The sequence below is a fragment of the Manduca sexta genome, chromosome 20 (assembly GCF_014839805.1).
Source record: "Manduca sexta isolate Smith_Timp_Sample1 chromosome 20, JHU_Msex_v1.0, whole genome shotgun sequence".
Taxonomy (NCBI): domain Eukaryota; kingdom Metazoa; phylum Arthropoda; class Insecta; order Lepidoptera; family Sphingidae; genus Manduca; species Manduca sexta.
Window position 1 is genome coordinate 11,859,167 of NC_051134.1, and position 15,429 is coordinate 11,874,595.

A 15,429-nucleotide genomic window follows, 5' to 3' on the forward strand; every position below is an offset into this window, starting at 1 on the left:
TGCAAAACCTGTTCAAAAAACTAATACACCTAATAAACTGTTAATGAGTAGAAAAATATGTCATGTTTTAATAAAGCGTGAAATTATGAAACTGACGTTCATTAACAATCACAAGTCACTCAGTTGATTTGTGGTTGCGCTTAATATACGATAGTGTGGTTTTAGGTGGAGCTGTATTCGTATTTCCTTTGAAATACGAAGTCTGTTCATATTAAATCAAATGGTGGTAAATTGTAAACGAGTGCATTTAATATAAGGTTAAGGGGACAGTATTTCGTTAACACACGGATCAATAGTCAGAATTCATATTTACACCAAACGCTACAAAAAACACTTTAGTAATAGCACTTTAAAATCGAAATCGACACAGCAGTAAACATACGCCAACAAGTTCCAATTACAGCCACACCACCCGTCCAAAGGTAAAACAGTTTTAAAAGCATACGTGCAATAATTTCGACGAAAAAACCATTAATTATTCATTGTCCGCGGCGGACTATCATCCTGGCGGTTTGTTTACGTTCGCAGGGCGCCTAACTACGGCTGCGCGCCCGCCCGCCGCCGCTCGCCGCCCAAGCGGACAGCCAGCAACACGAGGTCGACGACCCAGCATTCCGACTCTGCATTCACCATTTCACATACCTAAACCTCTAGATAACATTCCTAACGATCTTCCAATGAGTTGATCAGTTCAGTCTAGACTAAATAATGAAATTATCCCTAAACCAATTTAATTTTATTTTTGATCAATTATAATGTTCATATAGCTTTTATATCCTATTCAATCTTTTATATAATAATAATAATAATAATACCAGCCCTGTATTATATACTTGCCCACTGCTGAGCACGGGCCTCCTCTACTACTCAGAGGGATTAGGCCTTAGACCACCACGCTGGCCTAGCGCGGATTGGTAGACTTCACACACTTTCGAAATTCCTATAGTGAACTTCTCAGATGTGCAGGTTTCCTCACGATGTTTTCCTTCACTGTTAAAGCGAACGATAGATTCACAAAGAATATACACATGATTTTAGGAAAGTCAGAGGTGTGTGCCCTTGGGATTTGAACCTGCGGACGTTTGTCTTGGCAGTCCGTTCCACACCCAACTAGGCTATCGCCGCTCTTCTCGCAATCTTTTATATGTTGACAATTTTAATTTGAAGTCATTTTTATCACAGTATCTGTTTTAAAAACATGACTGATCTAATATTTAGAAATATGTACCTCATATATTATTATTGTATGCCGGATTTCATACCAGCAGCCAAGGACGGTTTTGTCTTTCAATATCTTCTTATTAAAAGCATGATATTTGTCATCGATAAAGCATATTCTATATGTACAACTTTTATATGATATCTCGTCACACCAACAGCGATCATTGACTAGTAACGCGTATAATAAATCATGTTAATAATCATATTGTGTACTCGCGATCTATTTTGGGACGAAGTCGTGTCGAACGCAATATTGTCTCCGTGTGACATAAAACTTATTATAAATTCTATTGCTCCATTATGCTTTGTTCATAACATCCTTTATGGCCTCGTCGTATGAATACGTGAAGAGGCTAAAAATTTCGTTCGTCATTTCAATACAGCCTAAAACCCGAAAACCATGACAATCAACGTAATTCGGTGAAGGTTAACAACTAGGTATTTCTTTTTAAAAACGAATAGCCAGAATCCGTCTTTAATAAAGAAATGAGAACAAATATGATCTAGTTAAATACCTGGAGGCGAAAGCGATCTTAAGGTGTTGACACACTGCAGATGAATATTCATTAACTATGGGATGTGGTACCAGTTTACGTTTTCTAAACTATAAAAATCAATGCCAACACTCATACATTTCAGATAAGTTGTTAGCGACTGCTCTCAACATGACAAAACATCTGTGACAAAGTTCCTGTACCAACGCCCGCACTTGCGGTAGTCATACTACGCCGCAACAACCTGATAGCTTCTCTTTTGTAACAAAATACACGTACGTATATAGTTTGATACTAAACTTGCTTTAGGTACTGATACATTTAAATTACCTTATTTTTAATACATTAAATGTATCTAAAACGCACAGTGTAGATGGCGCACCGAGAATAGCCTGTTGTTTGTTTGTCAATAACTTCAACCAATACATCACCAAGAGTCTAGAGCTCCAGCCAAATATTTGCGAATCCATCAACGGTTTATTTTTTAAAGTAACGTAAGCTTACATTTTACAACCAGCTCGTGCAGTGCCGAGTCATGTAATACATCAAATAATATTTTTAGTGAACTAATGTACGTTGTAAGCATTCAAAAACAAAAATACGAACTTATGTTTGCGAGCGCCTTTAGGAAAAAGGTTTGTTTCAAAACATTTTATGCCCTGTATTTCGGATAGTGGCTTCATAAAAGATGAGCACATGTACAATATATTTTTATTCATGTACCATATTGTTTGCTTCCAATTAAGGAAACCTTTTTACTATGCGAGATATGTCATAGTCATAGAACGTAGTGATACCATTTTTGATGTCGAAATATAATGCAACACATTGGCTTATAAATTATACAACACTGCAAATAAGTATGCATTTTGCCGACTTTACAGGCGGGACTAAAAATATAATAAATTCTACTTAAAAACCGATGTTCGCAGTTATAAAATTCTTGAACTATGTAGGCTATGTTTTTGTGTTGCGGATTTTGCTAAATCGGATTGGTACAACAAAAATGATTTTAACCAAAGTTTACCAACCATGTAACCTGTCATAAAATATATTCGCAGTGTTGCAGTTTATAAGTTACGACACAATAATTTTCTTCAAAATATGTATATATGTAAACTTCTCAGTTTTACTATCGCAAAGGGTAGTGTGTATAAAGTAGATTACTATACGCAAGCGACGCGAAATTAGTTTTCATCAACGTTACAAAGACGAATACGTTATACAAAATTTTCCTCTAAGTCACAATATGTTATGTATACGATACTATATCGTAAAATTATATAATATTATATGCATCGAATACTATACATGATGCATAAAATATCACCGAATTCGTGCCATGCATGCAGATTCTTATATCGCAGCTAAAGTTGATCTTGTGATTTCAGCTGCGATGTCTAACATACACGGTTTAATGGCGCCTGTAATGGAAATCTTGACGCGTTGCCAACAAGCAGCCTAATAAGTGGTAGTACAAAAAATATAAACATGTCTGGTACACAAGCCAGCGGCCGAGACGTCTGGCGCATCGTTGCCATTCACAGCGAGTTTAATCTAGCTCGCACTATCGCCCGTCACGGCCTACCTTCACAAACCTTCTGCGACCGACTGCTCATTACGCGCCGTGTTACCGACTGGCCCACTACTCTCAACTTCATAATTAATCGCTATTTGTGCACCATTAATGGCCACAGATTACAATGTACTCGCATCCACGTTTAAACTACAGTTTGATAGAACAAACTGTGTTTATAAATCGTATGTAATTTTCAATGAATCATACTGACACTATCATTAATTTGATGTGCAACTTATTGACAAATGGGAAAGCGGACGAGTAATCTTTTAATGACAGATCCGTATCAAAAATATATGAATCCACTTTGTATAGTTTCGGTTATTGCTATTAAAATGCTATAGACTTCAGACGCATATTGCTGCGTAAGTGAATGCGACTAGACGAGTCTCCATGCCAAGAAATTAAACTATCCAACACAACAAGTAATAAAATGAAAAAAATCACTTGCGATGAGTGTACAGTGCGAGCCGAAGACGAAAATGAACAGCGGGAAAACATACACATTATTATGTGATTACAATATTTCATAACTTCTGTATTCCATACAGACAAAACCCTTTAATAAAGAAATACACCGCCAATATTCAAGATAAAACTCATTATACCATTATATTCTTCCAAGGTATTGTTAAACCTTTTACAACAACACAATTATATATTATATATTAGTTATTATATATGGCCGATTGTAACAGAACACCGTGAACGTGCACTTTTTCATTATTCACTTAAAGTTTAAACAACATTAAATGATAAAAATAAACCGTTTTTACTGCATTAATCCAATTGGAAAATCCGTCAATTAAAGACCTTGTTGTAAATATTGTATGTCTGGCAATGTAGATTTATATTTTATATTTTTATTACTCGATCTGTGTCAGACTGCACTCAGTAGCCGGTATTAAAGTAACACAATTATTGTTTTCAGATTAGGTGGTACCATCAACTTTAATATATATACAAACCTTAAGTCTTTATAATAGCAATAGGTAATATATTTAAAGTTTGTAGTCTCTCCAATAAAATCCACAATATGCATATTCGTAGTGTTTGTATAAGCGACGATATACGTATATTATGATAGTAATGCACTAACTGAATGATGTTCGTTGTCTCGTGTGATGTTTGTTTATGTACGACTTTTACGAGTGCAACATATTGAGTCAAGACAGTAGTGTACGAGTTGATTTAATGGAACAGATAATAAACAGTTCTTATATCTTTGTTTATGAATAAGCTTGTACTAAGAAAGTTCAGTATACTACTACGTACATAGTACTATTTATATATTTTGTTGTACCAAGAACGGCGTTTGGCTTGTTTTTATGATGGAATTGATTAATTAATAAAAAACCTTGATAAGATTATCTAAATTCTTAAACAGCTAGAAAGTAACAAAACAGCAATTCAACACTGACTTTTGTAAAGTAATATCTTATATAAGTGGTAAATGTTGTAATTTTCTAGAATAGGACGGAGCGACGGATAATCATTGAGGGATTTCCTCCACGTGTAGTGTAGATATTGATTATACTATCAATAATACAGTACCTTTGCGCAGGTAATTCGCCAATCATTATAATTATTTATTTTATACAATAATACCAGCCCTGTATTATATTATACTTGCCCACTGCTGAGCACGGGCCTCCCCTACTACTCAGAGGGATTAGGCATTAGTCCACCACGCTGGCCTAGTGCGGATTGGTAGACTTCACACACCATCGAAATTCCTATAGAGAACTTCTCGAATGTGCAGGTTTCTCACGATGTTTTCCTTCACCGTTAAGGTGGTAGCTCAAGGTCAAATTTCGTCATATTAAATTTTAAAGGCCGAAATATCCATGATTATTCATTATTTTTACATTTTTCTTTCAACTGCGAGAACTAATCACTAACTAGACGTGAATTTAAATTCTTTACTTGCCAATACTTGTTTAGTTACCCAGATTAAAGCCGAAACAAAATGTATGAAAATGGACCTTGAGCTACCACCTTAAAGCGAACGATAAATTCACAAAGAATACACACATGATTTTAGAAAAGTCAGAGGTGTGTGCCCTTGGAATTTGAACCTGCGGACATTCGTCTCGGCAGTCCGTTCCACACCCAACTAGGCTATCGCCGCTTTATTTTTTTTTATACAATCCTACATATAATTTTTGGTTTACTTATATCTAAATCAAAAAGAACACGCTAAGTTATAAATACGTGATGATGAACATTTCAGTGTTAAATCCATAACTAGGAAATTGTTTCTGTTTTACATCACGTGTAAGATTAGTTTGTTATTAACCACGGCAAGAAACAATAGAAATCTTGTAATAATATTTACAAGAACATTCAAGATTCATTTATATTGTTACGTTGCTTATGTAAGATTTTAATGAAAGAAATAATAATGTAATACAAGTGAAATAACACAAAATAGATAGATGCTTCACCAACCGTGATAAATCATAACGTCGAAACTAGATAAAGAATTGTCTTCCGTGTTACAATTACTGAGCGAAAATAATGGTTTTCAAGTTTACATTTTTTATTGTAATTTTCATTGATTTAATTATGATTATCACTTTTTTTATTCTTATTATAAAAATAGAAAAATATCTGAAACATTTGGAGCAAAAAAAAAATAGGTGACAAATATCAATATTGGATGTCGTAATACTGTATTCATCGGATTGATTTAACGATGTTCAATCGTTAAAATCATTCTAAAATTGATACAAGGTCTTCAAATCGTTAGGTAGATAACATTGACAAATTAGCAAGACGTGCGATTTTATATCACCCAACAAAACAATTCAAACCATCGAAATTTTATTTATTCTACGTCACCTTTAAAATGTAGTTGCAATACGTTACGTTCTATTAACGCAAGTGGCCCAAAAACATACGTCACATGAATGAGGGAAGCCAGAGTTGTGTCGCAGGTACAATAGATCAAAGATATCTGTGCTGTGTGCGAGTCCGCCGCGTTACGCTCGACGGAGCGTGGCCGACCTCCAAGGCTGCAAACACGAATTAGATCTCGCCTCGCAAACTAACCAGCCCTGTTTAACTGATTTTTTTCTTAACTGTCGCTACGTGGACGCCCAGAATCGCCTCGACCCGAGATGATTCACCGCGCACCGTCGAGAGTTCCGTTTTAAAACAATCTTTTGTTTGACTTTAGTTTCTAACTATTAGTTGAAGTACAAAGTAAATTATATTGTGTACCAGACTTCTCGAAACTTTAATGAAATTTAAAATTGATTACAAAGCGTAAACCGTCTAAAATGAGTATAGAGGTATTACATATTACTTTCAGAAACACAGAGTATCAGAAAAATAAAAAATGTTACCCATTACTAATGTACCAAATGTGCACTCATTGGAAAAACATGTTTTGTGATAAATTAAATCATTTACAAATACCTTTGTAATCTGTCTGTACAAAATAAGCCTCTATTCTGTACATGCGTACGGAGTAAAATCAAGATTTCTTGAGAATTTCAAATCTTATTTTTTTTTATTTATTACGCAAAACATACAATGAATAGAATTTGTTAATAATTTCAATATAGTGTAAAAGTAATTCACCACTGAACATCAGGAAACTATTAAGTCAGTATAAAATATTTCACGGAACCGACAATTCCGTATAGCGGCGAGGGCATAAGCCAATATGGAAATGCACAGATTCTATATTCACTTGCCCTATTTCGCATTTAAATCGGCAGCTATGATTTTAAACTCAATGTAGTTAATAACGCTGTGGCCTCCACGAATGCGTTACAAGGTGCGAGCTATTTCGATTCATTGAGGGCCGTCAACAAAGAATATATTTGTGCATAATACAACTACCTTTATTAGGTAAACACAAAGGATTCGTATACAGACGTCCTACGAGTTAGTATAGTCTACGGACTATAGGTATAACTTTTTTTATACAACTAAATGATAAGATGAGCAAGTCGCTTGCTTTTGATACGCGCAACTGCTCATAAGAGTAACGCGATCACTCAATAAAAAAAATGATCTGAGTTCAGCCTTTAAAAATCTGGACGTCTTTTATAATTTGGCAAAGACGTGTCGACATTGGACGCTATTTGCGTCAATTGATACCAATTCGTTGAGCCAATTCAGTACTTCTTGGTAATTCTTTTTTTTTTATTCAATTGAATGAAGAGATAAGGGAATCACTCGCTTGATAATAGCGATGACTGCCTAGAAACAATAAGATCTTCCCACAAAATTTTAAATGACAAAGCACTACATATCACTAAACTGCGCTGCTTATTAAATAAAAATATTTTTGTATTTTGTGACGGATTTTGTAAAATCTATACTTGCTATTTTTCAATGGATTGCAACCCTGGACATTGCAATAGAACTCTCACTTGTTAACTGTGTAACAAAGTTTCCAGCTTCCGACATAGCTTAATGATTGCCTTAATTTAACAACAACCGGAACAGACAGTGTCCACTGCATCGCGCTCTTACAAACAATTAAATTAGATAAGATTAAAGATAAATTAAAATTGAAGCTTGTATGATTCTTGCGTTTACAATTTGATCTTACTATCGTAGTAATATTATAAATGTAAAAGTTTGTGAAATGTTTATACATTTGTTTGAAGTAAACGCCTAAACCACATCAGATTTTGGCAAATATAGCCAAAGAAGTGGCTTAAAATACAGACTTCTTATGGTGCCAGTAAATATACATTGAGACTGACGTGGGCGGATCCACAAGCAAAATCTATCGACTTATAAAGCTTTTTAAGCTAGAATTATTGTCCAACATGTGTAATATAAGACAATAATGATCGTCATATTGAAGAGAACGTAGTATCAAACAACATAGTCAAAAGATATGTGAAACTCTGGCTAATTACACCTAATGATCCGGATGACCAAATTACATTAATGAAATCTATTAGCAACTATTGAGATGTCGATATAACGTATTCTTTAATGTACTAGCACATTAACACGCTTGCTTTAAAAAACAATGATGAAGAGAATTTCTTAAGGGATTTAAACAAATGGACGCTACATCAAATATTTGAACCAAATTCATGTTTGAAGTATTATAAAACACAAGTACTAGTTGAACAGAAGACCTAATAAAGATCGCAAGAAGTCTGGTGAGAGCTTCCAACAGTTCGGTCCGGAAATCTTAGGCAAGACCTATGTTCCATAGTAGATATCCTATGGCTGATGTTGGAGTGAATATAAAGATGTAATAAAGACATTATACCTGACTGAAGCCATGACTAAAATTGCGATAATAATTAGGGATAGCTTTTATATCTCCTCTTCTACCTATGTCAGTAAGATGAAGTTTTTATAATATTGCATATTACACCATATTTAATCACTTAATCGCTTACAATCCACTCCGAATATATAACACAATGTAAATGTTGCCGAAAAGATTACCCAATTCAAATTCACATCGTTAGCAAGTTGCGAGGACCGTGAATGTCATTGTACGTACGTACCTCACACACAGCCCATTCGGGGATTACCGCCGGCGGCATGATAAAACGGATGCTCCGTTCAAAACGCATCATATCTAGCGCAGTATCCACCTACAGGGAATATTTGATATACCAGAATATGGTAGCTCTCGTTGCATGAAGAAATTTAAACAAACTTACCATTAAGTATTTATTTGTGTTTATGTACCACGAAAATATAAATAAAGCACATGTGTAGCCTGTACAGATAAAGACTAATTTATGTAACAAATTACAAGTGTATTGTTAAATTATTTAATTAATTATTAAACCACGAGAAGCGGATGTAGTATAGTCATCATTTATAACATAATACACAGAATAACGATAAGCGACACGAAAACAATGCGAAATCCTCGAAAAACAGAGGAAGTGGCCCAAAGTATCGTGTCACGGGATTATGCATTATCACAAAAACTAAATTGTGGTTTTCCCCAACTGTGTTCATGTTTGCGGAAACCAACTAAGTACGTCGATATTTATTCAAGACTAGCTTTTGCCCGCGGCTCCGCCCGCGTTACAAAGTTTTTCGGGCTAAAGTTTTCCGTTATAAAAGTCACGCTATATATTTTCCCGGGAGCCTATGTTCTTCCCAGGGTCTCAAACTGTCTCCATACCAAATTTTATCCTAATACGTTGGGTAGTTTTTAAGTTTAACACGTTCGGGCAGACCGATGCAGCGGGGGATTTTGTTTTATGATATATTTTTGTAGAACTTTTTAAGAGGAACAATCCCGTCATACATTATTGTTGCATAACTTTAACCGTTTACGCAGAGCACGCAACAGAAGCTCTCAAAACTAATAAATTGTCCCCGTTTTTGCATCATGTTTCATTACTGCTCCACTCCTATTGGTCATAGCGTGACGATATATAACCTATAGCACTCCAGGAACAAAGGGCTATCCAACACAAAAATATTTTTTCAATTCGAACCGGTAGTTCCTGAGATTAGCGATTACTGCTCTGCTCCTATTGGTCATAGCGTGATGATATATAGCCTATAGCACTTCACGAACAAAGGCCTATCCAATACAAAATTATTTTTTTAGTTTGAACCGGTAGTTCCTGAGATTAGCCATTACTGCTCTGCTCCTATTGGGTATAGCGTGATGATATATAGCCTATAGCACTCCACGAACAAAGGGCTATCCAACGCAAAAAGAATTATTCAGTTCAAACTCCTAGTTTCTGAGATTAGCCATTACTGCTCTGCTCCTATTGGTCATAGCGTGATGATATATAGCCTATAGCACTTCACGAACAAAGGCCTATCCAATACAAAATTATTTTTTTAGTTTGAACCGGTAGTTCCTGAGATTAGCCATTACTGCTCTGCTCCTATTGGGTATAGCGTGATGATATATAGCCTATAGCACTCCACGAACAAAGGGCTATCCAACGCAAAAAGAATTTTTCAGTTTGGACCGGTATTTCCTGAGATTAGCCATTACTGCTCCGCTCCTATTGGGTATAGCGTGATGATATAGAGCCTATAGCACTTCACGAACAAAGGGCTATCCAACGCAAAAAGAATTTTTCAGTTCGGACCAGTAGTTCCTGAGATTAGCCATTACTGCTCCGCTCCTATTGGGTATAGCGTGATGATATATAGCCTATAGCACTCCACGAACAAAGGGCTATCCAACGCAAAAAGAATTTTTCAGTTTGGACCGGTAGTTCCTGAGATTAGCGCGTTCAAACAAACAAACAAACAAACAAACTCTTCAGCTTTATATAATAGTATAGATACGTCATATCACGTATTTTTCCGAGAGCAGAGTGATTTACGTTATCCAGTAAAAAAGCAAATATTTTGTTGATAAGAAATTTTACGGATGCTTTCGCTCGTACTGAAAGAAAGTTTTATAAACGACTCACGTAATATTTAAATTCTTAAAACCTTGAAGCCTGAAATCGAAACTATGATATGTAAAAACGCTAAGCTGAGTAAATTGAAACTTATTATTAACTTTAATGTATAAAACTATTAACAGATATGGAGAACAAAATATGAAGTCAGATATGAATAGAATGTTTGTCCTTCAAACTTTTGGGCAGATAACATTATTCCTAGGAATATTTTAATTCCTAGAGAATGTGTCATGATTTTTCTTATAATTGACATAAATAAACCAGCATTATTGGCAATTCATAATATATTTAAGCATAGGTTTATAAGGCAGAAGAATCATTACCACGGAATCATTCACACGCCTATTTTTAAACATTCGGATCGATTGAATTTTTTGTTATGATGTTACCCGTTGAGAAACATCACAGACTGCGTGAATGACGTATGTTCTAGTAACACATGATTATATTTGTACTCCACTCACGTTCACACTATAAAGTTTGACCAATTGTTTTTTGCTTTGTCATGGCAGAGAAAAAAATTATCTTGGTCCAAGGACTAGGGGATCTGATATGCACGCTAAACTTTGATATAGTTATTACCTTTATTACGTTAACGTTAGATAACATTTTACTATTTTTGTGGATTAAGTGGTAAACGAACAAGCAGGTTAATGGTTAATGATAGTAATCATCAACGTCCACAATGTCTACGTAATCGTGAGCGTGACACACGCCTTAGAGAAATAGAAAAGCTCTTCGGCAACCGACAATTTCACTAATTACACGAATCGCAACGGAACTACTACTCGCAATTGTTCCGCTTTGTTTTTCCAGGAGAAAGTGATAGCATCCCTACAGTTACTGTCCCGTAATTGCTGTAGAAAAAGTTGTCTACAGTAAAACTCTTTAATCGGGAACACGTATTGTTACGATAGACAACGTAACGTTTCTAATATAAGTTCAAAAACTGAATCACTACATTTCAATTTAATACTAAGAGACAGTTTCACAAATTTCAAGTTTTTTTACAGTCAGCCTATTTCCAATTATTATAGATTATACTCATTGCAACCATTCATTTAAGGGCATAGATAAAAATTGTTACTCTAAGCTTTAGTAAGCCTATTATACAATTACGTGACGTTCTATTTACACACGTAGTACCATTTACTCAAAAATTGTGACACAGTCCCTAAGTCTCAATTGAAGAAGTTACAACATCATTGTGTCATTTTTATTGAGATTCAAAATGACAGTGACAGGATGTTGTTCAAACCTACGCTTCGAGTAGAGCCCGTGCAGACAATAGACCTTCAATGCGCGTCGAGCGTCGTGTTGCATACATTCGTTATGTCAAAATGTGCATTGGCATTTGTACACTATAGCGAGTCATGAAAATCGAGCTATATGATTGTGATCCGAGCTGAATCATGTTCGAGACTCGTTTTAATTCCGTTAGCATGTGTCACGAAGGCGTTACCTAATTCTCTGATATAAGGATGATAAGCTTGAAATTGTCTATGATTACAACTTACACATAAATGTGAGTTGCCGTTAAACAAACTTTTTTGACTGTGTTGGGTACCTCAAAGGAGGTTGCCTCCAGACAGGCAACTATAAAACTAAACAAAAGCGCATCTACAAGGATTTTATTGTTTCAATAACTTCACAGTCTATTGATATAGAAATAGGTAGAAGACAAACTTCAAAACAATAACGAAATACATAAACCTTAGGCTTACTACGAGAACCAATCAGTAAAATTATTAGCATCAAAAGCAAAAACACAGAAGTGGCTTAGAAAACCGTTAGTCTTAATCCAAGATATGAAGTCTTATGATATCACAGATTAGTCTGTGCGAAATGAGAAAATTCAGCAGGTAATCAAACTCTCTCAATGGCGGAGAACTGACAAGTTCTATATTCCGATCCTAGTTCGATATTAGTTAACAATTTTAATCCAGTACTCAATATGCAAATAACTTCACAACAAGTTTCTGTACGCGTAACTTATCCCAAGGATCTTCTCGATAAAATGGACGTATCGAATATCTATAACCTGTGTACAAGTGACTAGTAAGTGGATGTTAATGGAGTGCTTGACCCGGTACAACATCCTTGAGTAGTCACGGACGCATTCACGGCATACAGTGTTATGACTTAAGAGAATGATCCGAGTTTATGCCACCGTGATATAATAGCGAGACAATGACATTGTTGCCGGTTTTTACACACAACATTTAAAATGCACATAATTGCAGTGTTATGGTAACATAATTACAATTGAATTACGGAAAAGGTGTCAGTAACTGTACTGTGGCTCCGTGAGTAATTCTGATTTAAAATCTTTCAACTGTTTGTTGGTTGAAATGAGACAAAATATTTGTTTTCCACGAGACTTCTGGTTATAATCCCTGTAAAATTTAGTTAATTCGTACATTGAATATTTTTATATTTCAATTCGATTCGAATTTGATTGTATGATGTAACAAATCTAACTGATCCCAAATATTTCAAAATAAGTTCATAATTTGAAATGGGTTTCTATTTACTTTCTCTTCTAATGTTAAATTAATTATTTATTTAATACTAGCTTTTGCTCGCGGCTTCGCCCGCGTGAATGTGTTTTCCAGGATAAAATTCCACTGTTTGATAAAAGTCTTGCTACATATTTTCCCGGTACTTATAGGTTCAAACTAATTTTATCCCCAATCTATAATTTCAGTTCAATCAGTCGAAAATCTAAGAACATTTATACAAACTTTCATCCCCTATTTTATCCCCTTAAGGGTAGAATTTATCAAAATCCTTTCTTAGGGGATGCCTACGTCATAGTAGCTTTATGCATGTAAAGTCTTAGCCCGATCCGTCCAATGGTTTGGGCTGTTCCTTGATATATCACTGTCAGTCACCTTTGAGTTATATATTATATTAACAACTGAAGTTAGCTAAAATTGAGTTTCTCGAAGCCGACCACTATTTATGTACTATGCATTTTGAGACTATGCAATTTTGTCGCGTTCGCGATTCACTTTCACTTTTGTTGAGTTTCAGAACGCGATATTAGATCCTCCAACGCGCACGCGAATTTGAACTTTATGCAGCGGTAATAAATTACAAATTGACTCTCCATTTTATTTAGAAAACGTTTGTATGGGAAATAGAAAAATGCTGTTTTGAGGATTTTCCCGGCAATTATTCGAATTTTTCTCACCTTTTAAACCTTCCCTAGACCTCCACGAATAATTCAAGACCAAGATAAGATAAATCCGTTCAGCCGTTCTCGAGTTTTAGCGAGACTAACGAACAGCAATTCATTTTTATATATATAGATTTTCTCTATTAATACCTCAACTTATAAGAATTGTTTCACAACACTTTCAACAATAATTTTGTGACCCAGACAATTTTTAGCTATCTAACGGGTTGCAGTAAACAGTGTTGCAGATTACGTAAAACCAGGAGTTTTAACATAAAAGATCAATCAGTCACTGTCGCCACATCATAAAATACAATAACTATATAGACGTGGTAATTTATTTTTCATCAGTTATATTCTATTGGCGATTACGTTGTTTTTAGCAATACATGGCATTTTTCTCCGTCTAGCATTTACTATTAAGTAAAAATCGCCCACGAAGTGCTGCACGGATGCATGTGTGCATAAACACTGTTTTATTACTTTGAAACGCAACTAATCTGCGGTTAAAGAGGTCTTTAATCTCTGTTGCACAAGAGCGTTGAAAGTTTATCGCGACCGTATTTGGCTTTTGCTATAAACTTTACGACGCCGTTTTGTACAAAAACACCATACGACTGAACGATCGTTTGAATCTATAAACACATCGGAGGCACGGTTCTTAAAGATTTAGCGGCGCGTCAGCCAGGCCGAATATTTTAATTCGAAACGGTTTTTTAGTTCTTAGTTTTAGTATTTTACTCGCACGCAAACGTTGATATGCGTGAATTGTTATACCGAGAAATAATAAAAATATTAGTTTACTCATTAAAAAAATCTAGAACAATTCTCACGTTCTAGTTCCTAAACAATAACGTGTTAGCAGTAACAATTAATTCATTTTATTATTTTTCATTTGCGTACGAGTATACCTACATTAGAAAATATATTATGTAACACACACCTGAGTCGATTTTTTATAGTACTAAAACAAAAGGGCGAAGTATATACCTACGTTTTATAGCAAGCAACACAGTTGTGTATGAAGAGCAAATACCCTGTCTACATTTAATCTCTTATCATCTGTAGAAATAAGTGAAACTGGTGAAAACTTCCACGTAACTAAATTTTCAAGGCTTTACGGAATAAGAAATGAGTCACATACATATTCTATGATTTAAATATTATTTTGTGGACATGTTATTTACTAAAAAGAATAGCATAGAGATTAATAAAATTCACCCAAAAGAATATTCTTCTCAAATTATTACAATTTCTATAAACTCACACACTTTTATTATCTGGTCAGCTCTGATGTCTAATCACAAAAATACTCACACAGTCTGTTCGAACGCAATTAGAATATAAAGAAGCCTGAGACATGGCCGGGGAATAAGAATTACAACTTTTAGATCTTGAAATATTCAATTATTACAATTAAAATTTACTGATCATTGGTTCTAAATAAACTATTTCACTTTAAAAAGGCACGTTTTCTCGATTAGTGTTACTATAAGTTTTAATTATTTTTAGATTATATTAGGTTTTATAGAACTTCTCTTAAGAGTTCTGCAATTAATGGGAAGG

At 34.8% G+C, this 15,429-nt stretch overlaps 1 protein-coding gene across 1 annotated transcript in view; it reads right to left on the bottom strand.

The window, feature by feature from the left end:
- LOC115448198 (disintegrin and metalloproteinase domain-containing protein 10) overlaps positions 1 to 15,429 on the bottom strand; it is a 68,764-nt gene that overhangs the window by 42,754 nt on the left and 10,581 nt on the right. The window lies entirely within an intron of this gene.